Below are 14,868 nucleotides of genomic sequence, written 5' to 3' on the forward strand. Positions count from 1 at the left end.
CAAGTTTGCATTTCTTGCTCTGCAGTAAAATTCATGTAACAACAGGAGGATCAAATTAAGATATGCATCTGAAACAGAAAACCAAGGAACCTTGTTGTTGACAGACGCTATGACTGTGTACACTGGTCTAGCTGTGACCTGACTTCAGCTTAGATGTGGGGCCAGTGGCGCAATGGATAACGTGTCTGACTACGGATCAGAAGATTCTAGGTTCGACTCCTGGCTGGCTCAATACTTTATTTAATTGATTGAAATCAAGCTGGGAATGATACTGTATACCTTTCAGTGCTTCTGGCTGTTCTCACTTCAAACACATTTTAGACGGATTTCATCTGGACATTCCCCATCATCTCTGAGAAAAATGATGGAGCTTTGAAATCCAACAGGCATAATGTCAACATTTAAAGATTTGTCTGTGATGTGTATTTTAAGTATGTGTCTTCCCATATGGTCTAGCGGTTAGGATTCCTGGTTTTCACCCAGGTGGCCCGGGTTCAACTCCCGGTATGGGAAAGAATATCTTGTCATTAGGTACGCAGTTGTGTAACAACAGATGCTGCATTTTAACTGGCAGCAGTTTCACACAACACAACAATATTCCCTCAGCAACAGGAAATGTGACATGTTATGTAGATTCAAATTATACAAGGCTTTTTAAACGTTGAATACACTTCATGGCTGCATTTCTTGCTCTGCAGTAAAATTCATGCGACAACAGGAAGATCAAATTAAGATATGCATCTGTAACAGAAATCCCAAGGAACCTTGTCGCTGACAGACACTATGACTGTGTATACTGGCCTAGGTGTGACCTGACTTCAGCTTGGCCGTGCGGCCAGTTGCACAATGGATAACGTGTCTGATAACAGGTCAGAAGATTGAATATTTGACTCCTGTTTGGTTCAAAACTAGATTTATTTGACCAAATCAAGCTGGGAAAAATACTGTATACTTTTCATTGTGTCTGGCAGTTCTCGATTCAAACACATTTTAGACTGATTTTATATGGGACTTTTCCCCAACATCTCTGAGAAAAAAGATGGAGCTTGTAATTACAACAAGCATCATTTCAATGTTTATGGATTTGTCTGTGATGTGTATTTTCAGTATGTGTCTTCCCATATGGTCTAGCGGTTAGGATTCCTGGTTTTCACCCAGGTGGCCCGGGTTCAACTCCCGGTATGGGAAAGAATATCTTGTCATTAGGTACGCAGTTGTCTAACAACAGATGCTGCATTTTAACTGGCAGCAGTTTCACACAACACAACAATATTCCCTCAGCAACAGGAAATGTGACATGTTATGTAGATTCAGATTATACAAGGCTTTTTAAACGTTGAATACACTTCATTGCTGCATTTCTTGCTCTGCAGTAAAATTCATGCGACAACAGGAAGATCAAATTAAGATATGCATCTGTAACAGAAATCCCAAGGAACCTTGTCGCTGACAGACACTATGACTGTGTATACTGGCCTAGGTGTGACCTGACTTCAGCTTGGCCGTGCGGCCAGTTGCACAATGGATAACGTGTCTGATAACAGGTCAGAAGATTGAATATTTGACTCCTGTTTGGTTCAAAACTAGATTTATTTGACCAAAATCAAGCTGGGAAAAATACTGTATACTTTTCATTGTGTCTGGCAGTTCTCGATTCAAACACATTTTAGACTGATTTTATATGGGACTTTTCCCCAACATCTCTGAGAAAAAAGATGGAGCTTGTAATTACAACAAGCATCATTTCAATGTTTATGGATTTGTCTGTGATGTTTTTTTTAAGTAACTGTCTTCCCATATGGTCTGGCGTTTAGGATTCCTGGTTTTCGCCCGGGTTGAACTCCCAGTATGGGAAAGAACATCTTGTCATTTGTGATGCACTTGTGTAAGAACAGATACCACATTTTAAATGGCAGCAGAATCACACAACACAACAATATTCCCCAAGCAACAGGAAATGTGACATGTTTTGTAGATTCATAATTTACAAGACTTTTTAAACATTGATACACTTCAAGTTTGCATTTCTTGCTCTGCAGTAAAATTCATGTAACAACAGGAGGATCAAATTAAGATATGCATCTGAAACAGAAAACCAAGGAACCTTGTTGTTGACAGACGCTATGACTGTGTACACTGGTCTAGCTGTGACCTGACTTCAGCTTAGACTGTGGGGCCAGTGGCGCAATGGATAACGTGTCTGACTACGGATCAGAAGATTCTAGGTTCGACTCCTGGCTGGCTCAATACTTTATTTAATTGATTGAAATCAAGCTGGGAATGATACTGTATACCTTTCAGTGCTTCTGGCTGTTCTCACTTCAAACACATTTTAGACGGATTTCATCTGGACATTCCCCATCATCTCTGAGAAAAATGATGGAGCTTTGAAATCCAACAGGCATAATGTCAACATTTAAAGATTTGTCTGTGATGTGTATTTTAAGTATGTGTCTTCCCATATGGTCTAGCGGTTAGGATTCCTGGTTTTCACCCAGGTGGCCCGGGTTCAACTCCCGGTATGGGAAAGAATATCTTGTCATTAGGTACGCAGTTGTGTAACAACAGATGCTGCATTTTAACTGGCAGCAGTTTCACACAACACAACAATATTCCCTCAGCAACAGGAAATGTGACATGTTATGTAGATTCAAATTATTACAAGGCTTTTTAAACGTTGAATACACTTCATGGCTGCATTTCTTGCTCTGCAGTAAAATTCATGCGACAACAGGAAGATCAAATTAAGATATGCATCTGTAACAGAAATCCCAAGGAACCTTGTCGCTGACAGACACTATGACTGTGTATACTGGCCTAGGTGTGACCTGACTTCAGCTTGTCCGTGCGGCCAGTTGCACAATGGATAACGTGTCTGATAACAGGTCAGAAGATTGAATATTTGATTCCTGTTTGGTTCAAAACTAGATTTATTTGACCAATATCAAGCTGGGAAAAATACTGTATACTTTTCATTGTGTCTGGCAGTTCTCGATTCAAACACATTTTAGACTGATTTTATATGGGACTTTTCCCCAACATCTCTGGGAAAAAAGATGGAGCTTGTAATTACAACAAGCATCATTTCAATGTTTATGGATTTGTCTGTGATGTGTATTTTCAGTATGTGTCTTCCCATATGGTCTAGCGGTTAGGATTCCTGGTTTTCACCCAGGTGGCCTGGGTTCAACTCCCGGTATTGGAAAGAATATCTTGTCATTAGGTATGCAGTTGTGTAACAACAGATGCTGCATTTTAACTGGCAGCAGTTTCACACAACACAACAATATTCCCTCAGCAACAGGAAATGTGACATGTTATGTAGATTCGGATTATACAAGGCTTTTTAAACGTTGAATACACATCATTGCGGCATTTCTTGCTCTGCAGTAAAATTCATGCGACAACAAGAAGATCAAATTAAGATATGCATCTGTAACAGAAATCCCAAGGAACCTTGTCGCTGACAGACACTATGACTGTGTATACTGGCCTAGGTGTGACCTGACTTCAGCTTGGCCGTGCGGCCAGTTGCACAATGGATAACGTGTCTGATAACATGTCAGAAGATTGAATATTTGACTGCTGTTTGGTTCAAAACTAGATTTATTTGACCAAAATCAAGCTGGGAAAAATACTGTATACTTTTCATTGTGTCTGGCAGTTCTCGATTCAAACACACTTTAGACTGATTTTATATGGGACTTTTCCCCAACATCTCTGAGAAAAAAGATGGAGCTTGTAATTACAACAAGCATCATTTCAATGTTTATGGATTTGTCTGTGATGTTTTTTTTAAGTAACTGTCTTCCCATATGGTCTGGCGTTTAGGATTCCTGGTTTTCGCCCAGGGTTGAACTCCCAGTATGGGAAAGAACATCTTGTCATTTGTGATGCACTTGTGTAAGAACAGATACCACATTTTAAATGGCTGCAGAATCACACAACACAACAATATTCCCCAAGCAACAGGAAATGTGACATGTTTTGTAGATTCATAATTTACAAGACTTTTTAAACATTGATACACTTCAAGTTTGCATTTCTTGCTCTGCAGTAAAATTCATGTAACAACAGGAGGATCAAATTAAGATATGCATCTGAAACAGAAAACCAAGGAACCTTGTTGTTGACAGACGCTATGACTGTGTACACTGGTCTAGCTGTGACCTAACTTCAGATTAGACGGGGGGCCAGTGGCGCAATGGATAATGTGTCTGACTACGGATCAGAAGATTCTAGGTTCGACTCCTGGCTGGCTCAATACTTTATTTAATTGATTGAAATCAAGCTGGGAATGATACTGTATACCTTTCAGTGCTTCTGGCTGTTCTCACTTCAAACACATTTTAGACGGATTTCATCGGGACAATCCCCATCATCTCTGAGAAAAAAGATGGAGCTTTTAAATCCAACAGGCATAATGTCAACATTTAAAGATTTGTCTGTGATGTGTATTTTAAGTATGTGTCTTCCCATATGGTCTAGCGGTTAGGATTCCTGGATTTCACCCAGGTGGCCGGGGTTCAACTCCCGGTATGGGAAAGAATATCTTGTTGTTAGGTACGCACTTGTGTAACAACAGATGCTGCATTTTAACTGGCAGCAGTTTCACACAACACAACAATATTCCCTCAGCAACAGGAAATGTGACATGTTATGTAGATTCAAATTATACAAGCCTTTTTAAATGTTGAATACACTTCATGGCTGCATTTCTTGCTCTGCAGTAAAATTCATGTAACAACAGGAGGATCAAATTAAGATATGCATCTGTAACAGAAATACCAAGGAACCTTGTCGCTGACAGACACTATGACTGTGTATACTGGCCTAGGTGTGACCTGACTTCAGCTTGGCCGTGCGGCCAGTTGTGCAATGGATAACGTGTCTGATAACAGGTCAGAAGATTGAATATTTGACTCCTGTTTGGTTCAAAACTAGATTTATTTGACCAAAATCAAGCTGGGAAAAATACTGTATACTTTTCATTGTGTCTGGCAGTTCTCGATTCAAACACATTTTAGCCCTATTTCATATGGGACTTTTCCCCAACATCTCTGAGAAAAAAGAGGGAGCTTGTAATTACAACAAGCATCATTTCAATGTTTATGGATTTGTCTGTGATGTTTTTTTTAAGTAACTGTCTTCCCATATGGTCTGGCGTTTAGGATTCCTGGTTTTCGCCCGGGTTGAACTCCCAGTATGGGAAAGAACATCTTGTCATTTGTGATGCACTTGTGTAAGAACAGATACCACATTTTAAATGGCAGCAGAATCACACAACACAACAATATTCCCCAAGCAACAGGAAATGTGACATGTTTTGTAGATTCATAATTTACAAGACTTTTTAAACATTGATACACTTCAAGTTTGCATTTCTTGCTCTGCAGTAAAATTCATGGAACAACAGGAGGATCAAATTAAGATATGCATCTGAAACAGAAAACCAAGGAACCTTGTTGTTGACAGACGCTATGACTGTGTACACTGGTCTAGCTGTGACCTGACTTCAGCTTAGATGTGGGGCCAGTGGCGCAATGGATAACGTGTCTGACTACGGATCAGAAGATTCTAGGTTCTACTCATGGCTGGCTCAATACTTTATTTAATTGATTGAAATCAAGCTGGGAATGATACTGTATACATTTCAGTGCTTCTGGCTGTTCTCACTTCAAAAACATTTTAGACGGATTTCATCTGGACATTCCCCATCATCTCTGAGAAAAAAGATGGAGCTTTTAAATCCAACAGGCATAATGTCAACATTTAAAGATTTGTCTGTGATGTGTACTTTAAGTATTTGTCTTCCCATGTGGTCTAGTGGTTAGGATTCCTGGTTTTCACCCAGGTGTCCCGGGTTCAACTCCCGATATGGGAAAGAATATATTGTAGTTAGGTACGCACTTGTGTAACAACAGATGCTGAATTTTAACTGGCAGCAGTTTCACACAACACAACAATATTCCCTCAGCTGCAGGAAATGTGACATGTTATGTAGATACAAATTATACAAGGCTTTTTAAACTTTGAATACACTTCATGGCTGCATTTCTTGCTCTGCAGTAAAATTAATGTAACAACAGGAGGATCAAATTAAGATATGCATCTGTAACAGAAATCCCAAAGAACCTTGTCGCTGACAGACACTATGACTGTGTATACTGGCCTAGGTGTGACCTGACTTCAGCTTGGCTGTGAGGCCAGTTGCGCAATGGATAACTTGTCTGATACAATGTATACGAAATGCTTCAGTCTGGTTTTAGACCCCATCATAGCACTGAGACGGCACTTGTGAAGGTGGTAAATGACATTTTAATGGCATCGTACCGAGGCTTTGCATCTGTCCTCGTGCTCCTAGACCTTAGTGCTGCTTTTGATACCATCGATCACCACATTCTTTTTTTATTTTTTTATTTCACCTTTATTTAACCAGGTAGGCTAGTTGAGAACAAGTTCTCATTTGCAACTGCGACCTGGCCAAGATAAAGCATAGCAGTGTGAGCATACAACAAAGAGTTACACATGGAGTAAACAATTAACAAGTCAATAACACAGTAGAAAACAAAGGGGGGGTCTATATACAATGTGTGCAAAAGGCATGAGGAGGTAGGCAAATAATTACAATTTTGCAGATTAACACTGGAGTGATAAAAGATCAGATGGTCATGTACAGGTAGAGATATTGGTGTGCAGAAGAGCAGAAAAGTAAATAAATAAAAACAGTATGGGGATGAGGTAGGTGAAAAGGGTGGGCTATTTACCAATAGACTATGTACAGCTGCAGCGATCGGTTAGCTGCTCAGATAGCTGATGTTTGAAGTTGGTGAGGGAGATGAAAGTCTCCAACTTCAGCGATTTTTGCAATTCGTTCCAGTCACAGGCAGCAGAGTACTGGAACGAAAGGCGGCCAAATGAGGTGTTGGCTTTAGGGATGATCAGTGAGATACACCTGCTGGAGCGCGTGCTACGGATGGGTGTTGCCATCGTGACCAGTGAGCTGAGATAAGGCGGAGCTTTACCTAGCATAGACTTGTAGATGACCTGGAGCCAGTGGGTCTGGCGACGAATATAAGCTTTTGGAGAGATTGGAAACCCAAATTGGTCTACACGGACATGTTCTGGCCTGGTTTAGATCTTATCTGTCGGAAAGATATCAGTTTGTCTCTGTGAATGGTTTGTCCTCTGACAAATCAACTGTAAATTTCGGTGTTCCTCAAGGTTCCGTTTTAGGACCACTATTGTTTTCACTATATATTTTACCTCTTGGGGATGTTATTCGAAAACATAATGTAAACTTTCACTGCTATGCGGATGACACACAGCTGTTCATTTCAATGAAACATGGTGAAGCCCCAAAATTGCCCTCGCTAGAAGCATGTGTTTCAGACATAAGGAAGTGGATGGCTGCAAACTTTCTACTATTAAACTCGGACAAAACAGAGATGCTTGTTCTAGGTCCCAAGAAACAAAGAGATCTTCTGTTGAATCTGACAATTAATCTTAATGGTTGTACAGTCGTCTCAAATAAAACTGTGAAGGACCTCGGCGTTACTCTGGACCCTGATCTCTCTTTTGAAGAACATATCAAGACCATTTCGAGGACAGCTTTTTTCCATCTACGTAACATTGCAAAAATCAGAAACTTTCTGTCCAAAAATGATGCAGAAAAATTAATCCATGCTTTTGTCACTTCTAGGTTAGACTACTGCAATGCTCTATTTTCCGGCTACCCGGATAAAGCACTAAATAAACTTCAGTTAGTGCTAAATACGGCTGCTAGAATCCTGACTAGAACCAAAAAATTTGATCATATTACTCCAGTGCTAGCCTCTCTACACTGGCTTCCTGTCAAAGCAAGGGCTGATTTCAAGGTTTTACTGCTAACCTACAAAGCATTACATGGGCTTGCTCCTACCTATCTCTCTGATTTGGTCCTGCCGTACATACCTATACGTACGCTACGGTCACAAGACGCAGGCCTCCTAATTGTCCCTAGAATTTCTAAGCAAACAGCTGGAGGCAGGGCTTTCTCCTATAGAGCTCCATTTTTATGGAACGGTCTGCCTACCCATGTCAGAGACGCAAACTCGGTCTCAACCTTTAAGTCTTTACTGAAGACTCATCTCTTCAGTGGGTCATATGATTGAGTGTAGTCTGGCCCAGGAGTGGGAAGGTGAACGGAAAGGCTCTGGAGCAACGAACCGCCCTTGCTGTCTCTGCCTGGCCGGTTCCCCTCTTTCCACTGGGATTCTCTGCCTCTAACCCTATTACAGGGGCTGAGTCACTGGCTTGCTGGGGCTCTCTCATGCCGTCCCTGGAGGGGGTGCGTCACCTGAGTGGGTTGATTCACTGTTGTGGTCATCCTGTCTGGGTTGGCGCCCCCCCCCCCCCTTGGGTTGTGCCGTGGCGGAGATCTTTGTGGGCTATACTCAGCCTTGTCTCAGGATGGTAAGTTGGTGGTTGAAGATATCCCTCTAGTGGTGTGGGGGCTGTGCTTTGGCAAAGTGGGTGGGGTTATATCCTTCCTGTTTGGCCCTGTCCGGGGGTGTCCTCGGATGGGGCCACAGTGTCTCCTGACCCCTCCTGTCTCAGCCTCCAGTATTTATGCTGCAGTAGTTTATGTGTCGGGGGGCTGGGGTCAGTTTGTTATATCTGGAGTACTTCTCCTGTCCTATTCGGTGTCCTGTGTGAATCTAAGTGTGCGTTCTCTAATTCTCTCCTTCTCTCTTTCTTTCTCTCTCTCGGAGGACCTGAGCCCTAGGACCATGCCCCAGGACTACCTGACATGATGACTCCTTGCTGTCCCCAGTCCACCTGGCCATGCTGCTGTTCCAGTTTCAACTGACCTGAGCCCTAGGACCATGCCACAGGACTACCTGACATGATGACTCCTTGCTGTCCCCAGTCTACCTGGCCATGCTGCTGCTCCAGTTTCAACCTCCACCTGACTGTGCTGCTGCTCTAGTTTCAACTGTTCTGCCTTATTATTATTCGACCATGCTGGTCATTTATGAACATTGAACATCTTGACCATGTTCTGTTATAATCTCCACCCGGCACAGCCAGAAGAGGACTGGCCACCCCACATAGCCTGGTTCCTCTCTAGGTTTCTTCCTAGGTATTGGCCTTTCTAGGGAGTTTTTCCTAGCCACCGTGCTTTTACACCTGCATTGCTTGCTGTTTGGGGTTTTGGGCTGGGTTTCTGTACAGCACTTTGGGATATCAGCTGATGTACGAAGGGCTATATAAATAAATTTGATTTGATAACAGGTCAGAAGATTGAGTATTTGACTCCTGTTTGGTTCAAAACTAGATTTATTTGACCAAAATCAAGCTGGGGAAAATACTGTATACTTTTCATTGTGTCTGGCAGTTCTCGATTCAAACACATTTTAGACTGATTTTATATGGGACTTTTCCCAAACATCTCTGAGAAAAAAGATGGAGCTTGTAATTACAACAAGCATCATTTCAATGTTTATGGATTTGTCTGTGATGTTTTTTTTAAGTAACTGTCTTCCCATATGGTCTGGCGTTTAGGATTCCTGGTTTTCGCCCGTGTTGAACTCCCAGTATGGGAAAGAACATCTTGTCATTTGTGATGCACTTGTGTAAGAACAGATACCACATTTTAAATGGCAGCAGAAACACACAACACAACAATATTCCCCAAGCAACAGGAAATGTGACATGTTTTGTAGATTCATAATTTACAAGACTTTTTAAACATTGATACACTTCAAGTTTGCATTTCTTGCTCTGCAGTAAAATTCATGGAACAACAGGAGGATCAAATTAAGATATGCATCTGAAACAGAAAACCAAGGAACCTTGTTGTTGACAGACGCTATGACTGTGTACACTGGTCTAGCTGTGACCTGACTTCAGCTTAGATGTGGGGCCAGTGGCGCAATGGATAACGTGTCTGACTACGGATCAGAAGATTCTAGGTTCGTCTCCTGGCTGGCTCAATACTTTATTTAATTGATTGAAATCAAGCTGGGAATGATACTGTATACCTTTCAGTGCTTCTGGCTGTTCTCACTTCAAACACATTTTAGACGGATTTCATCTGGACATTCCCCATCATCTCTGAGAAAAATGATGGAGCTTTGAAATCCAACAGGCATAATGTCAACATTTAAAGATTTGTCTGTGATGTGTATTTTAAGTATGTGTCTTCCCATATGGTCTAGCGGTTAGGATTCCTGGTTTTCACCCAGGTGGCTCGGGTTCAACTCCCGGTATGGGAAAGAATATCTTGTCATTAGGTACGCAGTTGTGTAACAACAGATGCTGCATTTTAACTGGCAGCAGTTTCACACAACACAACAATATTCCCTCAGCAACAGGAAATGTGACATGTTATGTAGATTCAGATTATACAAGGCTTTTTAAACGTTGAATACACTTCATTGCTGCATTTCTTGCTCTGCAGTAAAATTCATGCGACAACAGGAAGATCAAATTAAGATATGCATCTGTAACAGAAATCCCAAGGAACCTTGTCGCTGACAGACACTATGACTGTGTATACTGGCCTAGGTGTGACCTGACTTCAGCTTGGCCGTGCGGCCAGTTTCACAATGGATAACGTGTCTGATAACAGGTCGGAAGATTGAATATTTGACTCCTGTTTGGTTCAAAACTAGATTTATTTGACCAAAATCAAGCTGGGAAAAATACTGTATACTTTTCATTGTGTCTGGCAGTTCTCGATTCAAACACATTTTAGACTGATTTTATATGGGACTTTTCCCAAACATCTCTGAGAAAAAAGATGGAGCTTGTAATTACAACAAGCATCATTTCAATGTTTATGGATTTGTCTGTGATGTTTTTTTTAAGTAACTGTCTTCCCATATCGGTCTGGCGTTTAGGATTCCTGGTTTTCGCCCGGGTTGAACTCCCAGTATGGGAAAGAACATCTTGTCATTTGTGATGCACTTGTGTAAGAACAGATACCACATTTTAAATGGCAGCAGAAACACACAACACAACAATATTCCCCAAGCAACAGGAAATGTGACATGTTTTGTAGATTCATAATTTACAAGACTTTTTAAACATTGATACACTTCAAGTTTGCATTTCTTGCTCTGCAGTAAAATTCATGGAACAACAGGAGGATCAAATTAAGATATGCATCTGAAACAGAAAACCAAGGAACCTTGTTGTTGACAGACGCTATGACTGTGTACACTGGTCTAGCTGTGACCTGACTTCAGCTTAGATGTGGGGCCAGTGGCGCAATGGATAACGTGTCTGACTACGGATCAGAAGATTCTAGGTTCGACTCCTGGCTGGCTCAATACTTTATTTAATTGATTGAAATCAAGCTGGGAATGATACTGTATACCTTTCAGTGCTTCTGGCTGTTCTCACTTCAAACACATTTTAGACGGATTTCATCTGGACATTCCCCATCATCTCTGAGAAAAATGATGGAGCTTTGAAATCCAACAGGCATAATGTCAACATTTAAAGATTTGTCTGTGATGTGTATTTTAAGTATGTGTCTTCCCATATGGTCTAGCGGTTAGGATTCCTGGTTTTCACCCAGGTGGCCCGGGTTCAACTCCCGGTATGGGAAAGAATATCTTGTCATTAGGTACGCAGTTGTGTAACAACAGATGCTGCATTTTAACTGGCAGCAGTTTCACACAACACAACAATATTCCCTCAGCAACAGGAAATGTGACATGTTATGTAGATTCAGATTATACAAGGCTTTTTAAACGTTGAATACACTTCATTGCTGCATTTCTTGCTCTGCAGTAAAATTCATGCGACAACAGGAAGATCAAATTAAGATATGCATCTGTAACAGAAATCCCAAGGAACCTTGTCGCTGACAGACACTATGACTGTGTATACTGGCCTAGGTGTGACCTGACTTCAGCTTGGCCGTGCGGCCAGTTTCACAATGGATAACGTGTCTGATAACAGGTCGGAAGATTGAATATTTGACTCCTGTTTGGTTCAAAACTAGATTTATTTGACCAAAATCAAGCTGGGAAAAATACTGTATACTTTTCATTGTGTCTGGCAGTTCTCGATTCAAACACATTTTAGACTGATTTTATATGGGACTTTTCCCAAACATCTCTGAGAAAAAAGATGGAGCTTGTAATTACAACAAGCATCATTTCAATGTTTATGGATTTGTCTGTGATGTTTTTTTTAAGTAACTGTCTTCCCATATGGTCTGGCGTTTAGGATTCCTGGTTTTCGCCCGGGTTGAACTCCCAGTATGGGAAAGAACATCTTGTCATTTGTGATGCACTTGTGTAAGAACAGATACCACATTTTAAATGGCAGCAGAATCACACAACACAACAATATTCCCCAAGCAACAGGAAATGTGACATATTTTGTAGATTCATAATTTACAAGACTTTTTAAACATTGATACACTTCAAGTTTGCATTTCTTGCTCTGCAGTAAAATTCATGGAACAACAGGAGGATCAAATTAAGATATGCATCTGAAACAGAAAACCAAGGAACCTTGTTGTTGACAGACGCTATGACTGTGTACACTGGTCTAGCTGTGACCTGACTTCAGCTTAGATGTGGGGCCAGTGGCGTAATGGATAACGTGTCTGACTACGGATCAGAAGATTCTAGGTTCGACTCCTGGCTGGCTCAATACTTTATTTAATTGATTGAAAACAAGCTGGGAATGATACTGTATACCTTTCAGTGCTTCTGGCTGTTCTCACTACAAACACATTTTAGACGGATTTCATCTGGACATTCCCCATCATCTCTGAGAAAAATGATGGAGCTTTGAAATCCAACAGGCATAATGTCAACATTTAAAGATTTGTCTGTGATGTGTATTTTAAGTATGTGTCTTCCCATATGGTCTAGCGGTTAGGATTCCTGGTTTTCACCCAGGTGGCCCGGGTTCAACTCCCGGTATGGGAAAGAATATCTTGTCATTAGGTACGCAGTTGTGTAACAACAGATGCAGGCATTTTAACTGGCAGCAGTTTCACACAACACAACAATATTCCCTCAGCAACAGGAAATGTGACATGTTATGTAGATTCAGATTATACAAGGCTTTTTAAACGTTGAATACACTTCATTGCTGCATTTCTTGCTCTGCAGTAAAATTCATGCGACAACAGGAAGATCAAATTAAGATATGCATCTGTAACAGAAATCCCAAGGAACCTTGTCGCTGACAGACACTATGACTGTGTATACTGGCCTAGGTGTGACCTGACTTCAGCTTGGCCGTGCGGCCAGTTTCACAATGGATAACGTGTCTGATAACAGGTCGGAAGATTGAATATTTGACTCCTGTTTGGTTCAAAACTAGATTTATTTGACCAAAATCAAGCTGGGAAAAATACTGTATACTTTTCATTGTGTCTGGCAGTTCTCGATTCAAACACATTTTAGACTGATTTTATATGGGACTTTTCCCAAACATCTCTGAGAAAAAAGATGGAGCTTGTAATTACAACAAGCATCATTTCAATGTTTATGGATTTGTCTGTGATGTTTTTTTTAAGTAACTGTCTTCCCATATGGTCTGGCGTTTAGGATTCCTGGTTTTCGCCCGGGTTGAACTCCCAGTATGGGAAAGAACATCTTGTCATTTGTGATGCACTTGTGTAAGAACAGATACCACATTTTAAATGGCAGCAGAATCACACAACACAACAATATTCCCCAAGCAACAGGAAATGTGACATGTTTTGTAGATTCATAATTTACAAGACTTTTTAAACATTGATACACTTCAAGTTTGCATTTCTTGCTCTGCAGTAAAATTCATGGAACAACAGGAGGATCAAATTAAGATATGCATCTGAAACAGAAAACCAAGGAACCTTGTTGTTGACAGACGCTATGACTGTGTACACTGGTCTAGCTGTGACCTGACTTCAGCTTAGATGTGGGGCCAGTGGCGCAATGGATAACGTGTCTGACTACGGATCAGAAGATTCTAGGTTCGACTCCTGGCTGGCTCAATACTTTATTTAATTGATTGAAATCAAGCTGGGAATGATACTGTATACCTTTCAGTGCTTCTGGCTGTTCTCACTTCAAACACATTTTAGACGGATTTCATCTGGACATTCCCCATCATCTCTGAGAAAAATGATGGAGCTTTGAAATCCAACAGGCATAATGTCAACATTTAAAGATTTGTCTGTGATGTGTATTTTAAGTATGTGTCTTCCCATATGGTCTAGCGGTTAGGATTCCTGGTTTTCACCCAGGTGGCCTGGGTTCAACTCCCGGTATGGGAAAGAATATCTTGTCATTAGGTACGCAGTTGTGTAACAACAGATGCTGCATTTTAACTGGCAGCAGTTTCACACAACACAACAATATTCCCTCAGCAACAGGAAATGTGACATGTTATGTAGATTCAGATTATACAAGGCTTTTTAAACGTTGAATACACTTCATTGCTGCATTTCTTGCTCTGCAGTAAAATTCATGCGACAACAGGAAGATCAAATTAAGATATGCATCTGTAACAGAAATCCCAAGGAACCTTGTCGCTGACAGACACTATGACTGTGTATACTGGCCTAGGTGTGACCTGACTTCAGCTTGGCCGTGCGGCCAGTTTCACAATGGATAACGTGTCTGATAACAGGTCGGAAGATTGAATATTTGACTCCTGTTTGGTTCAAAACTAGATTTATTTGACCAAAATCAAGCTGGGAAAAATACTGTATACTTTTCATTGTGTCTGGCAGTTCTCGATTCAAACACATTTTAGACTGATTTTATATGGGACTTTTCCCAAACATCTCTGAGAAAAAAGATGGAGCTTGTAATTACAACAAGCATCATTTCAATGTTTATGGATTTGTCTGTGATGTTTTTT

At 40.9% G+C, this 14,868-nt stretch overlaps 17 non-coding genes across 17 annotated transcripts; all 17 read left to right on the plus strand.

Annotated features, from left to right (window-relative positions):
- The first annotated feature begins 158 nt into the window (after nt 1–158).
- Nucleotides 159–231, plus strand: trnar-acg (transfer RNA arginine (anticodon ACG)). The gene has a single exon. It is a non-coding gene; the product is annotated as a tRNA-Arg (tRNA).
- Nucleotides 232–441: 210 nt separating this feature from the next.
- trnae-uuc (transfer RNA glutamic acid (anticodon UUC)) lies at nt 442–513 on the plus strand. The gene has a single exon. It is a non-coding gene; the product is annotated as a tRNA-Glu (tRNA).
- Nucleotides 514–1,116: 603 nt separating this feature from the next.
- trnae-uuc (transfer RNA glutamic acid (anticodon UUC)) lies at nt 1,117–1,188 on the plus strand. The gene has a single exon. It is a non-coding gene; the product is annotated as a tRNA-Glu (tRNA).
- A 985-nt stretch (nt 1,189–2,173) lies between these two features.
- trnar-acg (transfer RNA arginine (anticodon ACG)) lies at nt 2,174–2,246 on the plus strand. Its single transcript has one exon. It is a non-coding gene; the product is annotated as a tRNA-Arg (tRNA).
- Nucleotides 2,247–2,456: 210 nt separating this feature from the next.
- trnae-uuc (transfer RNA glutamic acid (anticodon UUC)) lies at nt 2,457–2,528 on the plus strand. Its single transcript has one exon. It is a non-coding gene; the product is annotated as a tRNA-Glu (tRNA).
- A 605-nt stretch (nt 2,529–3,133) lies between these two features.
- trnae-uuc (transfer RNA glutamic acid (anticodon UUC)) lies at nt 3,134–3,205 on the plus strand. The gene has a single exon. It is a non-coding gene; the product is annotated as a tRNA-Glu (tRNA).
- Nucleotides 3,206–4,190: 985 nt separating this feature from the next.
- On the plus strand, nt 4,191–4,263 carry trnar-acg (transfer RNA arginine (anticodon ACG)). Its single transcript has one exon. It is a non-coding gene; the product is annotated as a tRNA-Arg (tRNA).
- A 210-nt stretch (nt 4,264–4,473) lies between these two features.
- Nucleotides 4,474–4,545, plus strand: trnae-uuc (transfer RNA glutamic acid (anticodon UUC)). The gene has a single exon. It is a non-coding gene; the product is annotated as a tRNA-Glu (tRNA).
- Nucleotides 4,546–5,812: 1,267 nt separating this feature from the next.
- trnae-uuc (transfer RNA glutamic acid (anticodon UUC)) lies at nt 5,813–5,884 on the plus strand. The gene has a single exon. It is a non-coding gene; the product is annotated as a tRNA-Glu (tRNA).
- Nucleotides 5,885–9,904: 4,020 nt separating this feature from the next.
- On the plus strand, nt 9,905–9,977 carry trnar-acg (transfer RNA arginine (anticodon ACG)). Its single transcript has one exon. It is a non-coding gene; the product is annotated as a tRNA-Arg (tRNA).
- A 210-nt stretch (nt 9,978–10,187) lies between these two features.
- Nucleotides 10,188–10,259, plus strand: trnae-uuc (transfer RNA glutamic acid (anticodon UUC)). The gene has a single exon. It is a non-coding gene; the product is annotated as a tRNA-Glu (tRNA).
- A 985-nt stretch (nt 10,260–11,244) lies between these two features.
- Nucleotides 11,245–11,317, plus strand: trnar-acg (transfer RNA arginine (anticodon ACG)). The gene has a single exon. It is a non-coding gene; the product is annotated as a tRNA-Arg (tRNA).
- A 210-nt stretch (nt 11,318–11,527) lies between these two features.
- On the plus strand, nt 11,528–11,599 carry trnae-uuc (transfer RNA glutamic acid (anticodon UUC)). The gene has a single exon. It is a non-coding gene; the product is annotated as a tRNA-Glu (tRNA).
- Nucleotides 11,600–12,583: 984 nt separating this feature from the next.
- Nucleotides 12,584–12,656, plus strand: trnar-acg (transfer RNA arginine (anticodon ACG)). Its single transcript has one exon. It is a non-coding gene; the product is annotated as a tRNA-Arg (tRNA).
- A 210-nt stretch (nt 12,657–12,866) lies between these two features.
- On the plus strand, nt 12,867–12,938 carry trnae-uuc (transfer RNA glutamic acid (anticodon UUC)). The gene has a single exon. It is a non-coding gene; the product is annotated as a tRNA-Glu (tRNA).
- Nucleotides 12,939–13,923: 985 nt separating this feature from the next.
- trnar-acg (transfer RNA arginine (anticodon ACG)) lies at nt 13,924–13,996 on the plus strand. The gene has a single exon. It is a non-coding gene; the product is annotated as a tRNA-Arg (tRNA).
- Nucleotides 13,997–14,206: 210 nt separating this feature from the next.
- On the plus strand, nt 14,207–14,278 carry trnae-uuc (transfer RNA glutamic acid (anticodon UUC)). Its single transcript has one exon. It is a non-coding gene; the product is annotated as a tRNA-Glu (tRNA).
- Nucleotides 14,279–14,868: the final 590 nt, after the last annotated feature.

The sequence above is a fragment of the Oncorhynchus kisutch genome, unplaced genomic scaffold (assembly GCF_002021735.2).
Source record: "Oncorhynchus kisutch isolate 150728-3 unplaced genomic scaffold, Okis_V2 scaffold1554, whole genome shotgun sequence".
Taxonomy (NCBI): Eukaryota; Metazoa; Chordata; class Actinopteri; order Salmoniformes; family Salmonidae; genus Oncorhynchus; species Oncorhynchus kisutch.